The sequence below is a fragment of the Lactuca saligna genome, chromosome 6 (genome assembly GCF_052625555.1).
Source record: "Lactuca saligna cultivar CGN05327 chromosome 6, ASM5262555v1, whole genome shotgun sequence".
NCBI classification, from domain to species: Eukaryota; Viridiplantae; Streptophyta; class Magnoliopsida; order Asterales; family Asteraceae; genus Lactuca; species Lactuca saligna.
In genome coordinates, this window is record NC_136422.1 from 104,736,002 (window position 1) to 104,756,056 (window position 20,055).

A 20,055-nucleotide genomic window follows, 5' to 3' on the forward strand; every position below is an offset into this window, starting at 1 on the left:
AGTAAGCATGATTCGCAACTATCATTTGACTTTAGGTCAAACGACTCCAAGACTCCATCCTTTTGGAGTTGGCCTATGCGTTTCTTGCTTATATGTCCAAGACGACAATGCCATAATGATGCTTTATCCAAGTTATTATTATTAGTAGAATCAATACACAAAACATTATTTCCTAAGTTATCTACTATAGATACAGCTTCATACACACCATCACAAGGTAATGCTTTAAAATAAAGTACATTATTAAAGAAAGCATTAATCGAACCAACTTCATTATCAAACGAAAAGGTGAAACCTTGTTTGTACAATGCATGAAAGGAAATAATATTTCTTGCCATTTCTGGAGAATAACAACATTTATTCAAATCTAAATTTAACCCACAACTTAGCGATAAAGTATAAACTCCAATCTTGGTGACAGGTGTAACTTTCCTATTCCCCATGATTAAGTTTATTCTTCCTTGCTCCACATTCTCACTTCTTCCTAGTCCCTGCAAGTCACAACAAATATGAATACCGCAACCTGTATCAAGGACCCAAGATTTCGAATGGGGTGAGTTATTAGAAATGATAGTGTAAATACCTGCATGGTTGGGTTTGACTTTCCCATCCTTTACATCTTGCTGGTACTTTGGGCAGTTCCGCTTCCAATGATCTTTTTCATGGCAATAGAAGCATTCAGCCTCTTTTGGGTCAGAAGAAGGAGTAATGAAACCTTTCTTGGTTCCACTTGAAGAAGAGCCATCAAGGGTCCGAGCCTTGGTACCCTTTGAAGATCTCTTTCTCTTCCTCCCTCGACTTTGCCCGATTGCCAAGACCGGAGTTGTGTCTGGAGTAGGAGTGATAGCAACTGACTTCCCCTTAAGACCTGTTTCTGCGGTCTTGAGAAGTCCCTGAAGTTTGCTGAGGGTGACCTCTTCCTTGTTCATGTGATATGTCATGCGGAATTGATCATAGCACGATGGTAAGGAGTGCAAAATGATATCTATTGCAAGCTCCTCAGGGAAGTTCACATTGAACTTCAGCAACCGATCCACATACCTTTGCATTTTCTGCATGTGGCTCGTGACGGACTCTCCGTCCTTCATCATGGTTGTTATCATGGAGCAGATGACTTCGTACCTCTCTTGTCGTGCACTTTGATGGTATCTTTCCATCAAATCTTGGTGCATTTCATAAGGGTAGAAGTCTTCGTAAGACTTTTGGAGTTCAGCTGTCATGGTGGCTAACATGATGCAAGCCACCTTGGTTGCATCTCTTTCATGAGTATGAAAGTCAGCGATCTCCTGGGGAGTTGCAGTGGACTCGTCAATTTTCTTAAGCTCCTTGTCAAGGACATATTCTTTGTCCTCATAGCGGGTAATCATCCTGATGTTTCTGATCCACTTATTGAAGTTGGATCCATCAAAGGTGACTTTCCCACATAGACTCATAAGAGTAAAGGAGCCATTAGGATTCGAGCCAGAAGCATTAGTTGAAGACATCTGAAAAAGAAGAACAAGTTTAGTTTAGATTTAAGAGAGTCCTTAATAAAACACCCAAATGTAATATTAAGGCTAGGATCCAATCACAATATAATATAACTTAGAAAAGGTATGCCGTAATCTAAGCTATACCATATTTGAAAGGTAGGTGAATGACGATTCACCAATTTCCACCACGAAAACCGAAATATTAAATATTTAGTTTTTTTTATTGGTTTTAGAAATTCCTAGATTCTTTGAGATCCAATGAACTTTTCAAAGGCATGTTTCAATCTCGGGAGTGCCCTCCAGGTTTTGTGACTGGGATGCCGAGGATCACAAAACGAGGTGTGAAGTAACCATGCAAATCACTTGGTACCCTTAAAGTTTATCACTCAATCGATGTGCCGGTAAACCACACACGCTCCACCGATACTATAATAAACCTTAAGTCACCCTTTACCTACCTTGTTAAGTCCAAGTTAGTGTGCCGGTTAACCACACACGCTCCACCAACAACTCAGACAAAGTGTAAAGTGTAAGTTCATGGATTAGCACCTTATTCACATTTTTCCTAAGGTAACTAAGATTGTGAATTTAATAAACATTTAGTTACTTTATATATTCATCATACTTTGAATGAGAATTTATAAGTCCTTGTCTTACCCGTTCGGCTAACGACCCTCCACCAGTCAAGCAAGCGGTGAGTGAGAATATACACCCATTAAGTCACCATTTTATAGGCAACAACCTTATACCCACCTTATAGACCGGCTTCGTGAATGAGGCGTACTAGCGGTAAGACGACTTGTTCTTATACATATATATATAATTATTAAATCATCATAATATAAGTATAAGGGTTGAATTTTAACTTTTAAAATTCTAGGGGTTGGAACTAAAGTTTTAACTTAACTTTACTTGTTCCAAAACTTGAGGGCAAGTTTTGTAACTTTCAAAACTTTTCATTTCTTGTAACTTATGAGTTTAATAGAGTCATAAAATGAAGACTCTTCATTTTTTTTTATAACTCTTGTGTTTTCTTAATGGTTTTAACTCAAGTGTGACTCTTGGTTTTCCATAACTTAAGGATAAGTTATGAACTCCATTAAAACACATTATGATCAAGAATTAAACTACCAAATAGGTTACAAATAATTCCTATGATCATCTAAAACATCATAAGAACAAGAACATGAATATGAACACAATCAAAAATTACATAAAACTTTGTAATTTTTGATAACTAGTTGTTGTAAATGAATTAGCAAGACATTACACCACCAAAAACATGTTTACATTTACTAAAACAGTTTAGGGTAATGTTTCTAATTCATTTTCCAGCAACTGAATCGAAATTCTGCACTCATTCGACCCTACTCGCCGAGTGCAAGAACATGACTCGCCGAGTTGGTTGAAGATACACATGGACTCGACGAGTCCCCCCTATAGACTCGACGAGTCCGTTCGCAGACAGCAAATTTTCGATTCTGTTTTTCAACTTTTAAGCACAAATAAGAACAAACAAACCTGGCTCTGATACCACTGATGGGTTTTGAGCATTCTAACACTTCCTAAGTGTACATGCAACCCTAATAACCTTGGATCTATGTTTGTCTAATTTGTCATGCAAAGTTGATTTCCAAGGTTACATTACTATCTAGCATACATGGGGAACAATTTTAACATAAAGTATAGATAGAATAACTTACCTTGTTGTTGCTTGTGTTCCTTGAAACCTTGTGAGCCTAGCACCCCAAGTGTGATGCCTCAAATGCTTCACACAACACCAAATGCTCTTGGAGGAACTTATGAGAGAATACTCACTTCACAAAAATCGGCCAAGCCCTCTATCTCTTAGTGTGTCCGATTTGGGAGGAGATCATATTACTTATATAGTGTTGACACACCTAGGGTTAAACCCTAATGTGTCATGACTCTTCATTTCCATGACCCATTGGTTTGTAACTCCCATGGAGCATCCATGGAGCATCCTATGGGTGGAACCCAACTTGATGATCCATGGAGCCTTTTAGCCCACTATACAAGATATGGATGATTTACTTAATCAACCCATATATTTAACTAGTTATCTTTTGATCACTTAATTAATTCTAAATTAATTCTTGATCAAACTAATCAAATAATATTATTAATATATTAGAACTTATAATATATTAATAATCTCCAAGCGTTATTTCTCTCATTTAGTCTATCCAATTGCATGGTGCCATGCAACCCAAATGGACCATGCCGGGTCGGGTCAAGTACATACCAGAAATAGTTATGGACTTAGACACCTTATCCAACACCTCCAACCAGTTGAGATACACTAATGAGGTTGTGTTGGAGTCCTTCCACATAAGCCACCTTCCTTATAGAGAAGTCCCCATTGGTTGTCATCCCATATCCCTTTATGGTGCCGAAAGAATTGTTTCCGAACTTGACGTTGCCACCATTTGCAAGCGATCTATACTCCCTAAGCTCCTCTTTCCTCCCTGTCATGTGACGTGAGCAGCCACTATCAATGTACCATTCTTCGTCGAACTGCTCGTCACTTATAACCTGCAAAATTTAGACAGATTTAGGAACCCAAAGTTTCTTGGGTCCACGTGAGCTTTGCATTGAAACAGGAGCACTGAGAGAGATATCAATAAGATAAGTTCTTTTTACGAGAGTTGTTTTATCTTTCCTTTTAATGGTGTAAACTTTTATTTTGTTAAGATTAGTAGAGTTAGATTCGGTCTCTGGTGTGTATTTATTGATCTTCTGCTTCCACTTTTGCTCAGTTGATGAATGAGATTTAGAACGAGATCGATATGAAACAGAGGGTGAAGAAGAATTAGAAGAATGAGAAGAATTAGACTTAGAAGGAGACTCTAGGTGACCCTTTTTTTTTATCATTGGAGGGACCGACCTTAGAGTTTTGTACTCTTTTGTCTTCAGAACCGAACCTTTGCGTTCGGTTGGAGCCACCTTTGGAACCGAACCTTTGGTTCTGGTTGATATCCTTTTCAGAACCGAACTTCTGCTTTCGGTTGTTATCTTTTTGTGAACCGATCCTTGACTTTTGGTTGATATCTTCTTGTGAACCGAACCTTGACTTTCGGTTGATATCTTCTTGTGAACCGAACCTCGGCTTTCGGTTTTTGGGACTTTCAAGCTTTTCTGCAGGAATGTTTTCATACTTTAGATTCTTGTCTTGATGAGTGAAGTATGCATTCTGGGAACGCCAGAATTGTTTCCTTTCAGAAAGGTTCTTCCTGTATCTATTATTCCTTTCTATCTTCCTATTCCGCATCTGAGAAGGTTGATGATGAACATTTGCTTTTGTTTTTGCTGACTCCTTGACCGGTTCCATTTGAACTGTGGTAGAATTACTTTGAGCTGAAGAAGCCGAAGGAATGTCTTCTTTTGGTGAGTGAACATCCTTCCGAGGAGTATCTTTTGTACCACTAGTGCTCGGCTCACTGAAGTTATTTGGCTTATTCAATGGTTCGGGTATGTATCTTCCTTTGCTCTTCCAGGAAGTTCTTTCAGATAAACCAATGGTTTCGTCTGCATTATCAATAGGAGCTTCCCAGAAGTATTCATCACAGCCATCAACATTGTCTTCGTTTACAATGGCTGCAAGTTCAGCTGTTTGATGTTCGGTTACTCCTGTTACCTTGTATACTTGATTTGGAGTAGTTCTGACCTTTTGATACACAACAGCTTTCTCAACTAATTTCGGGGACTTTTGATGGGACAACCGAGCGAACTCTACAGAATTTTCAGAAATCAGATTCTTGTGATTTTCTGGCTCGGTTTTAATAAATTCTGAGCAGTCAACCGTGTCCTCTACAGAAATTTCACTCATATTGTCGTCCTCGTTAAGCTCAGATGCATTTTCAACATCAATTTTGTTTTCTGAGCTTACATTGGCGTTTAAAGAGTCAAATTTTTGCATGGTTTCGGTTCTCAGTTTAAGTCTGTCATTTTCATCCAAAAGTTTTTTAAGCATGAGCTTGTGGTCTTTAGATTTAATGAAGGACTCAATTTGTCCAGTCCATACATATAGGTGGGATTTATGTCATCAGACGATATAACACTTTCACAATTATAGGCTTCGGCATCGATTTCATCTTCCTTAAATTCTAGGAAGGGCAAGATCATGCGGTGAATCCTTTGGCCTATTTCACAATTCAAGTGAAGCTGAGTAATATTAGAATACAGACGTTTAGCAATTAAACAAAAAACATTTCGTTGTTTTAACAATTTCAAATTGTCTCTTTGCAAATAAATGTTTTCATCTTTAACTTTGACTAATTCTGATTCCTTCAACTCTATCCACATTCTCCGCTCCTGACTCTTTGACGCTGCCCTGCTCAATTGATCAGTTAGGTTAGAATTTGTGACCCGAGTTTGAGTTAAGCTACTATCTAGATGAGATATTCTTGTATTGACACTTTTTAGTTCTTTCTCATAAGAGGATGATGGTACTTTACATGAAATAAAAACAGATTGTACCTTCTTTATCAGTTCATCCAGCTCATTGAACTACTGGCTGAGTGGTTTGGCTGTGAAGCACATATCCTCCTTTGCATTCTGTCCATCATTGCCTCCATCGGTGTTGTATCCCCTCAATTGAGATACGTCAGAAACCATAAGGCATTTACCACCACTGCCTTCTTCCTTAGACACGAACGCCTTTCCATGAGTAGGCTGCCTTACTTCCTCGTCTTCTGAGTCGGTAGACCAAACTTCCGTGCTACCGAACTCATCACCTGGAACAGAACCCTGCACAATAAGAGCATTACTAGGCGGGTTAGCAGCAGACTTCTTCTTTCTTAACTCATCTAGCCTTTTCTGCAACACAGCTTCCTCATCGTTCCCATCATCTTTCTCAGCCATTTTCTTGAGGACATAGTCCTTAGCATAATGATTTTTCCCACCACAGTAGAAACAGCTCACTCCAGAGTCGCCGTCAACCTTCGGTTCCTTCTTGTGCTCCTCAACTTTTGGTTCATTAACCACCTTTTCAGAGCTGTAACTTCCCTGCCAGTTTCGGTTTTTGTTGCTGGGAAATTTCTTCTTTATGAACCTTTTGGGATTGGATACCATCAAGGCATAATCTTCTGATGTGAGATCATATTCTTCCAGGCTGAGGTCTTCATCCTCCATAACGGCTTTACTTTTTGACAAGAGAGCCAACGAACCGAGACCGGAAACAACATTCTTCTCTTGCACCACGTTTTTCTCTTGAGACTTGAGAATTCCCACCAGTTTCGCCAAAGAGTATGATTTAAATTGCTCATGGGCTTTAACCGTGGAAACTACTGCTCTCCACTCAGACCTTAGACCATTCAGGAATGTAACCTTCTGTTCGATGAGCTTCCTTTCGATATCATGTTTGATCATCTTGCTGAGAAGATGATTGAAACGATCGAACGTCTGGGTCACAGATTCTTCAGCCCCTTGTCTGAATTCACCAAACACAGATAGAAGCAGAGTTTGAATAGAATGTTCGAGATCTTCGTCTGTAGAGTACAGTTCACGAAGTCTGTCCCAAACATCCTTCGCCGTCGTGCATGAGCTAACCAATCTGAATGTATCGGACTGAAGGGCGAACCGGATCAATCTTAGTGCTTTGATATTGCATTGGAACTTGTCCTTTTCATCTTGTGCAATGTATTTCACGTCCTTGAGCAGATCATTGTATTCTTTTTGAGTTTTAATGATTCTGGACGTTGCAGAATGAGAGAATGGTCCGTTTGTGATGGCTTCCCAAATCAAATACCCATTTTCCTCCGACCCAATAACGTAGTCTTCGAAATGATGTGCCCATACTTCATAATCGTTGGTGTATAAGATCGGAATCCTTGTCGTCGAACCAATGCTGTTTGAAATATTAATAACGTTTGATTGTGTCGCGTCCATTATGATCGTAAAAACCTGTTCAAAGATCAGACTTGTAATAAAGCAGATTAGGGCAAAATAATAAATATCAAGATACGTCAATAAAGAGATGACGGCTCAATAAATATTGATGATTGCGGAAAAACCCTAATGAAAATCTTTTTCACAGAAAAGATGTGTATCAATTACACAGCCTCCTGCTCTGATACCAATTGATGAGATTAAAGATTCTTTTAATCTATGAAGATCGATTAGATCTTGAACAAGTTATGAAAACAATGACGATATAAACACAGTAAAATTATAGAACAAGAATGAATCAAACGTGTCGAATGATTAAAACAAAATCCTCAGAAGAGCTCGATTAAGAACATCAACTGTAGAGGATTGGAAGGTTACAAGTATGATCAAAGAAATCTTTAGTCGTCTGGAAAATATCGTATTCTCAGATCTCTAAAACCTTAACCTAATATGCATGCAAGTATAAGCTTATATACAAAGCATAAAAGACACACGGTTCGACAGGCCCAAACCGTAGTACAAAACATTATAAACAAACGAGCCCAAAAGACGCAATCTTCCAAGCCCAACATCTTCACATGTACGTCAAGCAGTTTGGGAGGACTGACTACGGGCCACAAAATGTCAGGTGGTGAGTCTTCAGGGCGTATCCACGTCATCAGCTCCACCATCCAACACATCTCAGAGCACTCCGGACTAGTAGACCTCCCTACTAGTGTTATGTTTCTTTTATGCGCACTATATTATGTATCCATCGACTCTATGTTTAAGTGATTACACTACTCATAAAGTCGTTATACTACCGAACTTTGTACCCTTTATGTATGCTCTCTCGAGCAAATTTTCATGTATCAAAGTACAAATATTATTAGTGGAAATAATATGTGTTCTATCGTGATGTTGTTATCTGCTATGTGTTATATTTCCATGTTATAGGTCAATATGTAAAACTACTTAAGTATATGCTATACACCTAGTTTATCAGACCACAAACTCATGAAAATTATAGGCACTCAACATCTTTCCGTTCCATGACAGAAGGATGCCTCAACGACCCACCCGTGGAAACCCCGAGCCAACACCACCAGAAATCAACTCAGTTGCATTTCACGCAGTTGTATCTGCTGCAGTCACAGCGGCATTGCCGCAGATCCACAATGGGAACAACGGTGGAGGCAACGGGCAAGGGGCTGGAAGTTCAAACAATGGAATGAACCAGGGGCCTACCAAGACATGCTCTTACAAAGATTTCACCAACGCCAATCCATGAACCTTTAATAGCATAGGGGGAATCATAACCCTGAAGAGATGGATTGAAAAGGTGGAATCGGTGTTCGAGATATGTGAATGCCTCGAAGAGGTCAAGGTGAAGTTTGCAGCATGCACATTTGTTGATGAAGCTCTCACCTGGTGGAATGGATATGTGGATGCCATGACTCTTCCCGTAGCCAATGTCATGTCGTGGGCGGAATTGAAAGAAATGTTGATGGATGAGTACTTCCCACATGGCGAAATTCAGAAAATGGAACAAGAGTTATGGAACCTCACAGTCCGAAACTCCGACATCAATGCTTACATATCAAGGTTTAGAGAATTGTCTCTATTGTGCCTTGGCATGATTACCTCGGAAGGAAAGAAAATCGAACGATTCATATGGGGATTAACTCCCCCAATTCAAGGAAACATAATAGCCACAAATCCTAAAACCTTTAACAGCGCCAAGAGGTTGGCCAAGAAGCTGTACGACCACAACAACAAAAGAGGGGAAAAAGCAAGGGAAACTGAAAGCAAGAAGGAGAGTGATAACAAGAAGGGAAAGAATAACAAATGGAAGGGACGAAAAGGCTCAGAGTAGTCAAGGAAACAACAAACAGTGATAGTTCATGCTGCAACCACCCAAGTTCCCTCCACACCACATGTTCCAACCTCATCTACCCCAAGTGCCCCTAAGCAGTATTTTGAAAATCTCCCAAAGTGCAACAAGTGAAATTTTTATCATAATGGTGAATGCAGGGAGATACATTGTACCAGTTGCAACTGAAAGGGTCACACAGCAAAATAATGTAGAACCTATCCTCCCCAGAACCAGCAACCGGGAAACAACAACAACAACAACAACACCAACAATAACGACAACAACACTAGGGCAAGCCACACCTGTTATGAATGTGGAAGGACTGGGAATTTCCGTCGAAACTGCCCCAATCTCAACAACCCAGGGAATAGAGGAGCAGGGAGAGTGCTGACCCTGGGACAAGGAGAAACGGTTCAGGATCCCACTGTTGTCACTGATATGTTTCTCCTTAACAACACATATGCATGCATCCTGCTTGGTACCGGGTCAGAGCAGAGTTCTGTGAGTAATAAATTCAAATATTTGTTAAAACAACAACCCCAGAAGCTTAATGAATCCTTTATGGTGGAAATGGCTAATGGGAAAATATAATCAACTGGGGAGTCTACGTAGGATGTACCCTGACCTTAAATCATCACGCGTTTCAAATAAGTTTAATGCCAGTAACTATTAGGAGTTTTGATGTGATTAGCGGCATGGATTGGTTGAGCCCCCATCATGCCAAAATTATGTGTCATGAGAAGGCCGTTCGCCTTTATCTCCTAACCACGAAAACCTGAATTATATACGGAGACAAACCCAGTACGAACCTTTGTCTTATCTCGTGTATTAAGGCACAAAAATGTCTACAAAAGAAGGACTTGGAGTTTCTGGCTCACATCGTGGATAAATCCAAGGAAGAGGTTAGTATTCGAGACATCCCAGTGGCTTGTGATTTCCCTTACATCTTTCCTGAAGACCTTCTGGGGATACCCCCAGAAAGACAAGTCGAGCTCCAAATCGACCTTGTGTCAGCAGCTACACCCATTGCCAAATCGCCATATAGGTTGGCTCCTGCGGAGATGCAAGAACTGTCAAGTCAACTCATCAAACTCTTGGGCAAAGGATTGATCCGACCTAGATTCTCACCTTAAGGAGCTCCAGTCTTTTTTGTTAAAAAGAAGGACGGATCCTTTAGAATGTGCATCGATTATAGAGAGCTGAACAAGCTCACTATTAAGAATCCCTACCCACTTACACGCATCAACGATCTATTCGACCAACTTCAACGAGCTAATTACTTCTCTACGATAGATCTGCGATCCGGCTACCACCAACTCATGGTTCGGGAAGAGGATATCCCCAAGACTGTTTTTCGAGGGAACAACATTACTCACTCCTATACTCAACAACTATAATACAACAATCAATTTTGAATAACAATCACTTTTACTTGTTTGAAATCACATACAGATGCACTTATGGGATCATCGCATCTTTTTTGCAAACAATTTTTGTACAGAAAATATTAGGTTTTCTGGGTTTTACAAATAATACAAACTAATTTAGATCAAACATGCTTATGAACTCACCAACATTATATATGTTGACGTTTTCAAAACAACTTGTATTCTCGGGTAACAAATAAGCTGAAGAAAATTACCAAGTGTGTTAGGAAGCTATGTTTTGTGACTCTCAAACAATTTATGATATGGATATGTAATATTTAAACAATGTACTTGATGTGAACAATGACAGTTTTACTATGTAATGTATGTGTTTGTTCATGCATATTTATTGTGATGATATTCAATTGATAGTCACACGAGCCCTCGGATGTTTCCACCGTCTAGTTCGGGGGTGTGACAGCAACGTCTCATAATCATCAAGGCTCGGTTATGGCCTAATTTTTCCTAATTCGGCCTAAGCATGTCCAATGAGCCTTATCCTAAATCCTAATCTAAATATTGTAATCTATATACTTGTTCTTGGATGGCCCATCAATAGCCTAATCACTAAATCTAAATAGAAAGGCCCAACTGAAGGCCTAAGCAAAATTAGGTTTTTCACATAAAATAACGATTAGGGTTAAGTGTTTCTTACTTAAACCATTAAGGACTTAATCCATTAATTCCATCACTCCGCTAGTCCAAACATACAATATGTTCGGGTGTAATTCGTAATTCTAAATCCAATGGTCCAAATTGCAGGTCCCGACAATCCAAAACTAATATTCCCAAAGTTAGGGTTTTCTAAACCCTAATTAGGGTTTCCAACTCAATCGCATGCAAATTAGTCCATTGATTAAGTTTTAGGTTAATTAACAGTAATCAAGTCAAGTGCCACCCACTACTACCTCGGGTAGTGGTGGTGAATGGCGACTCACGATGGCGGCCACCAGCTCATGGTGGTGGTGACAAATCTCCTTAATAACTCCAATAGAAATACAATATTACAACAAGATATCCAAATGAATGCACAAACACAAATGACACATACAAACACACCCAACCAACCTTGTGGTGGCAGGCGGTGGTTGGAGGTGGTAGCCACCACCTCACTATGGTGGTGGCTTTTGTGTGAATTCCGGCCAAACAAAACACACACATGCTTCCTGTTCACAACATAAGTCCAGCCACCCACCTGGTGGCGTACAACGGTGGCGATGGCACGAGATGGCGGCCAATAGTTGCGATTTGCGATGACAGCCGCCACCACGGTGGTGGTGGTGGTTTCTGTTGATCCTCTGCCCAACAACACATCAACACACATACACACGTCCTTGCACAAGATGAGCTCAACACTCACTTCACGAGTATGGGAACTCAGCCATCCTTTCTCGGTGATAACAAAAACACCCCAACTCGGCAACCCACGAGATTGTAGGGTTTTGAGCAATCTAACACTTCCTAAGTGTGCATGCAACCCTAATAAACCTTGGATCTATGTTTGTCTAAATACATGCAAAATAATAATTTTCCAAGGTTTATAACCTATCTAACATGGCATGGGGAACATTTCAACATAAAAGAGTTAGAAGAGATTACATACCTTTTGGTGAGTTTGGTTCTAAGGAGTTTGAGGGCCAAGCACCAATAGTGTGAATGCCTCAAATGGAATCACAAAACACCACAAACTCTTGGAAAACTTTGAGAGAGTATACACACTTGTATAAAATCGGCCACACACAAGCACACACACACACACACACACACTAGTTCACTAGTTTCCTCTTTAGGCTCCATTTCATGCTCCATAAGCATGCTTATATAGTGTGCATGATTAGGGTGAAACCCTAATAACCCATGTCTTTTCCTTTCCAAGGATCCATGGGTTAAAAGCTCCATGGATCATCCATGGACTTCCATATAAGTCTAGCCCATTAACAAATGAGTATTAGCCCACACTATATAAAACAAATAGCCCATAATCTAATTACTCTTCCTTTTAATCTCTAAATTAATTCATAATTAATTTAAGACTAAAACTAATTAAATAACGTAACTTCATATTAATATATTATAACTTATAATATATCAATAAACATATGTGTATAACTCTCATAAAATTATCCATAATAGTTTGGATGAGATGCAACCCAAATGGACCATGCCGGTCGGGTCAAGTATATACCAAATAAGTTATGGACTTAGACACCTTATCCAACAGACTCCCACTTGGATAAGTCTAATAACTGTATTTGCTTATAACTTCAGGAACCAACAAGCAATCATAGCTCTCGAAAACTCCCTCGAACTATGAAGACTCTGTTGAACTATGAAGCGCCATTTTAGATAAGTGATCACATAATCCTTTGTTCTCATGATATCAGTCGGACAAACACATGGAACTATGTCTTGCTTATTGCCTAGCAGTTGTTTCTCGATTTTCCGATTTGTTTGCCAAAGAACTTCACTGAACACATCGGTTTAGTTCTGACTAGGCCTGGTACATGGGTCAACACAAAATCATCAAGGGGCCCAGATATCGCTTCTATTTCTGGAAGGAACAGATAAACTTCGACTGATATGCTTGTTCTACTACTTATTGAATTGTACACAAAGGCACGTTTTATAACATCAAGTTACTGATGCGTTTACGTACAATCAATGCACAACCAACTCATAGGTAACAACTCATATCTCTAGGTTTAAAGATTTATATGATGTTATCGTCTCACGATCACTCGAGATAAATTCCATGAAGTGATACAAGTGAGCGTGGGTTTTTACCAATACTCATAACTTATGAGTAGTCAAGAATGTTACAGCAACCATTGCCATGTATAAACACCTTTAAGGCATCTGCAAACCCAATTCATGACAATCTTGATTCATACCTACTTCCGACGTATGATCGATTGTGGAGGTTTGAATAAATTAATTATTCTGGAAGTCAAAACATGCAAAACTGAAACAATAGTAAATAATTGACAATGATAGTAACACTTTACTCATAAATAAATCACAAATTTTATTCATCATCAAACGTCGATTACATTTTACAAGTTTCAGGGAAACTATCTAAACTGTAAAACTAATATCGTCCCTCAGCCCGATGCGTCTCGCATGCTGAAAATGCTTAACCCTCGTCAGTCCCTTCGTAAGGGGATCTGCAGGATTCTCATCCGACGATATCCTCCTTGTCACAAGGAGTCCTTCTTCAATCTTGTGTCTTATGAAGTGATATTTTCTGTCAATGTGTCTGGATCTGCCATGATCTCTTGGTTCCTTGGCTAAGGTAAATGCACTATTGTTGTCACAGAAAATCTCTATAGGTTCCTTAATAGCTGGTACAACTCCAAGGTCTTCGATGAAGTTCTTTAGCCATATCGCCTCCTTTGCTGCTTCACTCGCTGCTATATACTCTGATTCACAAGTCGAATCAGCCACCGTCTCCTACTTGGAACTCTTCCAAGAAATTGCCCCTCCATTTAAGGTAAAGATCCAGCCCGACTGAGAGCGGAAATTATCCCTATCAGTCTAAAAACCAGCATCACTATACCCTAATACTCTCAAGTCATCACTGCCACCAAGGGTAAGGATCCAATCCTTAGTCCTCCGCAGGTACTTGAGAATGTTCTTTACTGTTGTCCAATGAGCCTTGCCAGGGTTCCCCTGATACCTGCTGACCATGCTCAAAGCAAATGCCACATCAGGACGGGTACAAGTCATAGCATACATGATCTAGCCAACAGCGGAAGCATACGGTAATTGGCTCATCTCAGCTATCTCTGCCTCTGTACTCGGACTCTGAGTCTTACTTAGTTTGGTATTGCTTTGGATCGGTAAATCTCCTTTCTTGGAATTCTCCATGTTGAACCTTTTCAACACCTTATCCAAGTAGATACTCTGACTAAGTCCAATTAGTCTTCTACTCCTTTCTCTTAATATCCTTATCCCTAGGATATAGGTAGCCTCCCCTAGGTCCTTCATAGCAAAGCACTTCCCAAGCCAGGACTTAACCTCCTGCAAGGTTGGGATGTCATTTCCTATGAGTAGTATGTCATCCACATACAGTACCAAGAAGCTAACTATACTCCCACTAGCTCTGACATACACGCAAGACTCATCTTTTCTTCTCGAGAAGCCAAACTCTTTTACCTTCTCATCAAAACAAAGATTCCAGCTACGAGATGCTTGTTTTAATCCATAAATGGATTTCTCAAGCTTGCATACTCTATTAGGGTACTCTGCACTTACAAAACCCTCTGGCTGATTCATGTACACATCCTCGGCCAACTTTCCGTTAAGGAAAGCGGTTTTGACATCCATTTGCCGTATTTCATAATCATGAAATGTTGCAATGGCTAACATAACCCTAATAGACTTAATCTTTGCTACCAGCGAGAAGGTTTCATCATAATCAATACCTTGAGTTTGAGTAAAACCCTTCGCAACCAGTCGAGCCTTATAAGTATGCACTTTTCCTTCCATGTTTGTCTTCTTCTTGAAGATCCATTTGCACCCGACTGTTTTACAGCCTGGTACATGGTCAACCAAGTTCCAAACTTGATTGTCATACATGGACTGTATCTCGTTGTCCATAGCCTCCTTCCATTTAGCAGACTCCGGACCTGCCATGGCTTCCTTAACACTGCTGGGTTCATCCAAATTTACCAATGTACTATCACTGATAAACGTATCACCTTCCGTAGTAATATGAAAACCATAATAAAACGAAGGTGTGTTCCTAACCCGTGTGGAACGCCTTAGAGGTACAGACTCGTCAGCTGGATCAACAGGAGTTTCCTCCTCAGGTTGATTGCTAGTGTCTGAGGTTCCTTCACCAATTGATTCTTTAATTTCTTCAAGATCAATCTGCCTCCCACTGTCTCCTTGGCTTATAAATTCTTTCTCGCGAAAGATCCCTCTTCTTGCTACAAAGACCACATTCTCACTGGGTCTGTAGAAGAGGTAACCGAAGGATTTCTGTGGGTAGCCGATGAAAATACACCTTTCACTTCGGGGTTCAAGCTTATCATGAGTTTCACGACTCACGAAAGCTTCGCAACCCCAAATTTTGATGTGGTCCAAATTGGGAACCTTCCCAGTCGACATCTCATGAGGTGTTTTGGTAACCTTCTTTGTAGGGACTAGATTAAGGATATGGGTGGCAGTCTCTAAGGCATACCCCCAAAAAGAGATTGGTAACGAAACTCGACTCATCATAGAGCGAACCATGTCTAACAAAGTTCGATTATGCCTCTCAGCTACACCATTCAGCTGTGGTGTCCTGGGAGGAGTCAATTGTGAGACAATCCCACACTCCTTAAGATAGTCAAGGAACTCGGTGCTAAGATACTCACCACCTCGATTGGATCGAAGCATCTTAATGTTCCTGCCCTAATAAATCTTGGATCTATGTTTGTCTAAATACATGCAAAATAATAATTTTCCAAGGTTTATAACCTATCTAACATGGCATGGGGAACATTTCAACATAAAAGAGTTAGAAGAGATTACATACCTTTTGGTGAGTTTGGTTCTAAGGAGTTTAAGGGCCAAGCACCAATAGTGTGAATGCCTCAAATGGAATCACAAAACACCACAAACTCTTGGAAAACTTTGAGAGAGTATACACACTTGTATAAAATCGGCCACACACAAGCACACACACACTAGTTCACTAGTTTCCTATTTAGGCTCCATTTCAAGCTCCATAAGCATGCTTATATAGTGTGCATGGTTAGGGTGAAACCCTAATAACCCATGTCTTTTCCTTTCCAAGGATCCATGGGTTAAAAGCTCCATGGATCATCCATGGACTTCCACATAAGCCTAGCCCATTAACAAATAAGTATTAGCCCACACTATATAAAACAAATAGCCCATAATCTAATTACTCTTCCTTTTAATCTCTAAATTAATTCATAATTAATTTAAGACTAAAACTAATTAAATAACGTAACTTCATATTAATATATTATAACTTATAATATATCAATAAACATATGTGTATAACTCTCATAAAATTATCCATAATAGTTTGAATGAGATGCAACCCAAATGGACCATGCCGATTGGGTCAAGTATATACCAAATAAGTTATGGACTTAGACACCTTATCCAACAGAGATGGCAGGCGGCAGTCGTGGTTGAGAACGATAGTCAATGGAACATCAACTTGTGAATGACAAATGGTTTAACGAATCACCTAGCTGCTCGCGACGTTACTGGAAACATAGATGTGATGGTCGACGTCCGATCGGCGAAGTAGCAGGTGGCAGATGAGGTCTTCACATGGCGGAGGCTGAAGTAGGAGAAGAAAAAGAATGGTGGATGTATGGTGGTCGCTTGGTGGCCATTAGCTGGACGGAAAAACGAACTAAATGGGTGATGACGCCGACCAGCGGTTAGGAGGTATAAGGTGGCGGTTGGAGGGTTACATTAGGGTTAGGATTTGAATAAAAGGTGGTGACGGTATATAAGCCCCGTCCAAATTCAAACAATGGTCCATAATGACACTTTCAGTCCCTCTTTCTCCTTTTCTTTCAAATTTAATTCAACATTTACCCTTTTAGCCCTTGTTGTCATAATTCCTTTCATAATAAGTCCTAATAATTACCAAGCATACCCTCACTTCTAAAATCCTTTTCAAATTAAATGCATAATTTACCACACAAACCTCAACCTTAAAAATTCTTTGCGATTTAATCCGGAAATTACATTTTAACCCCCAAACTCTCAATTATGACTTTTTAACCCCCAAAACCAACACCTTGCTAAATTATTCTATTTAGGGCTATATTCATTAATAAGTTTTATCTATTTATTTATTTATTTAATAAACGGGATGTTACATGAGATGTAACGCCCGGTTCATGGTATGTATTTTAAATAAAAATTTATTCGCTTTTGTATGGAAACTCGATGAATTGGAGGCCCCAAACTCGTCGAATATGAATGGAATTTGGATGCAAGATGTAAAATCTACTCAAAAAGTCGAGAGACTCAACTTGACGAGTAGGAATGGCATAGTGAAACCCTAATTTTCAGGGTTTATCTCCCTATTTAAACACCTTAACCTCCAAAGGCTGGCCTTATTTACAGCCTCCATCGTCCCAAACCCTATCCATGAAACCCTAATGCTTTGTATGAGCTAGTAAGATATTATTGAGTGAATCTTGTGTGTTTGAAGCTTGTGAAGGAAGGAGAAGCTTGGGGATTCATGAATAAGCTAGTAGATCTAGAGACACCATTTCATTATCATCAGGTAAGCAAGTCTCAAATTTGCTTAGTAAATTGTTAGATCTCCTTATTATCATTTTATGGGATTTTTGGTCCAAGAAGCATGACCCTTGGGAAATGGATGTGCCAAGTGAGTATATCATCAGATTTGGAACCATGGAGGACCTTCATAGCATAAAGGTGCAAAATATTTGGCCATTGAATCCCTATGCAAGCTATAGGATGTCATTTTGGCCTTTTAGGCTCCAAAATACCATGCATGGAGGGAAATTCAGAGACTTTACGTGTAATATAGTGTCTAGGGTCTAGATCTCAAATTTATGACTTAGCTTAAAGTATAATGGTTTTTGGATCAAGATCTAGGTCTTAAGGAGTTAGGGTTTAAGCTAAACCCATTAAGGAAGGCTATTAACGGGTAAAGTTGGAAACTTTACCCTTAAAAGGAAATTTTTTAGTATATAGATGGAGTATGGAGCACAGATTTGAAGGATATGAGCTGAATCAATTAAGATGGCTTAACAGACTAAAGAAGTCATCGAGTCCATAGAGGAACTCAATGAATTGGGTCGAAGTTTCCTGATTCTGTAATGGGAAAACTCGACGAGTTGATCGAAGAAGTCTCGATTCTGTGGATAAGAGGAACTCGACGAGTTGTGAAAGAACTCGACAAGTTGTATCACAATTTCAGGGTTTATGATTCATGGAACTTGACGAGTTGATGGATCAACTTGGCGAGTTGAGTCAACCCAAGATGTTGACTTTGACCAGGGTGTTGACTGTGACTTTGACTTTGACCAAAGTTGACCAAGAAGGGATTATAAGTATGAAAGGGTAATTAAAGGAAATCTTTTATGTGTAGGATTTTGAGTGGGGTTGATATCAGAGCCGAGGACAGTTCAACTACTTCAAAACATTTGAGGTGAGTTACCTTCCAGTAGAAGTGGGTCGAAGGCACCAATGCTAGCCCACTAGTAGTTGATTATAGTTGAGTTGATTGTCTTTGTGATAATTGTTTAGTATGCCACTATTTGTTATGCTTTATGTGCTACTATGTTATGGTATTATGTCCAACACCCCCGAAGCATCGATATCATATCCAGTACCCGAAGAATGTTCTGAAGTGCCTGAAGACCCCGAGAAATTTATCTTTTCGGTTTGAAGCTCAACCTTCACAAGGCCCAGTTTTTCATTAAAAGCTCCCGATTTCATTGGAAACTATCATTTTAAGAAACAAAGTGCTGCCTGATTATCGTTAAATCATGTGAGTGTATAGTCACTTTCATCTTACACATATATATGAAGTATTTTATATAAAATTCATGCTATATGTATATATATATTGTTTGTTTATTTGAGATGGATGGTGAATAGATGTTTTATATAAGTTTTAAACTGTATACATATTTTTATCTACAAATATGTTGGATAAAACATGGGTAGATGAAATAGTTGATGTGTGATAAAATGATGAGAAGCCTCGATGTCGATGTTGTTGTTGTTGTAGTCATCTAGCAGAGTATAGATGACGACCACAGACCTTTCTAGACAGTCCAGTGGAACGCTAATAGGTTCGCAACCTGTAGGTGTTGGTGAACTATATGTTTGCTGGTGTAATCCATCCCCCTTATGGTTACCTTAAGAACATGTATGGTCGAGGAATCCCCTTAGCAGTAGTGTCCATCCCGATGATGATCCTTAGGCTAGGTCCCTTATGATAAGTGTTTAGGGATGTAAAGTGTGAATAACGGGAACGGGTAATCAGCATTGTTGTTGGTTGATGAAATTAATAAATTTATTGTTGGTTAATGAAATTAATAAATTTATTATTATTTATGGGTTGAAAACCCTATATGCTCACCAGGCTCCCAAGCTTGACCCACTCAGCTTTTTATGTTACATGTAGTGGACCCAAAGCATAGTTTGGATGATGAAGAGGAAATTTTGGAATATAGGCCAATCGTTGTAAATAACTGTTGTAAGGCTTATGATATACTGTTTATGCTTTTGGTCTGTATCGGAACATGCCATTCCGAGGTTTTATATATAATGAAAATACATATTTCTTTAAGAAATGTTTTGATAAACTTTTATCATGTTTTGTTTTGGGGAAAAATTCCGCAACATCTTTTAAAAGATTACTTTGCTTTTA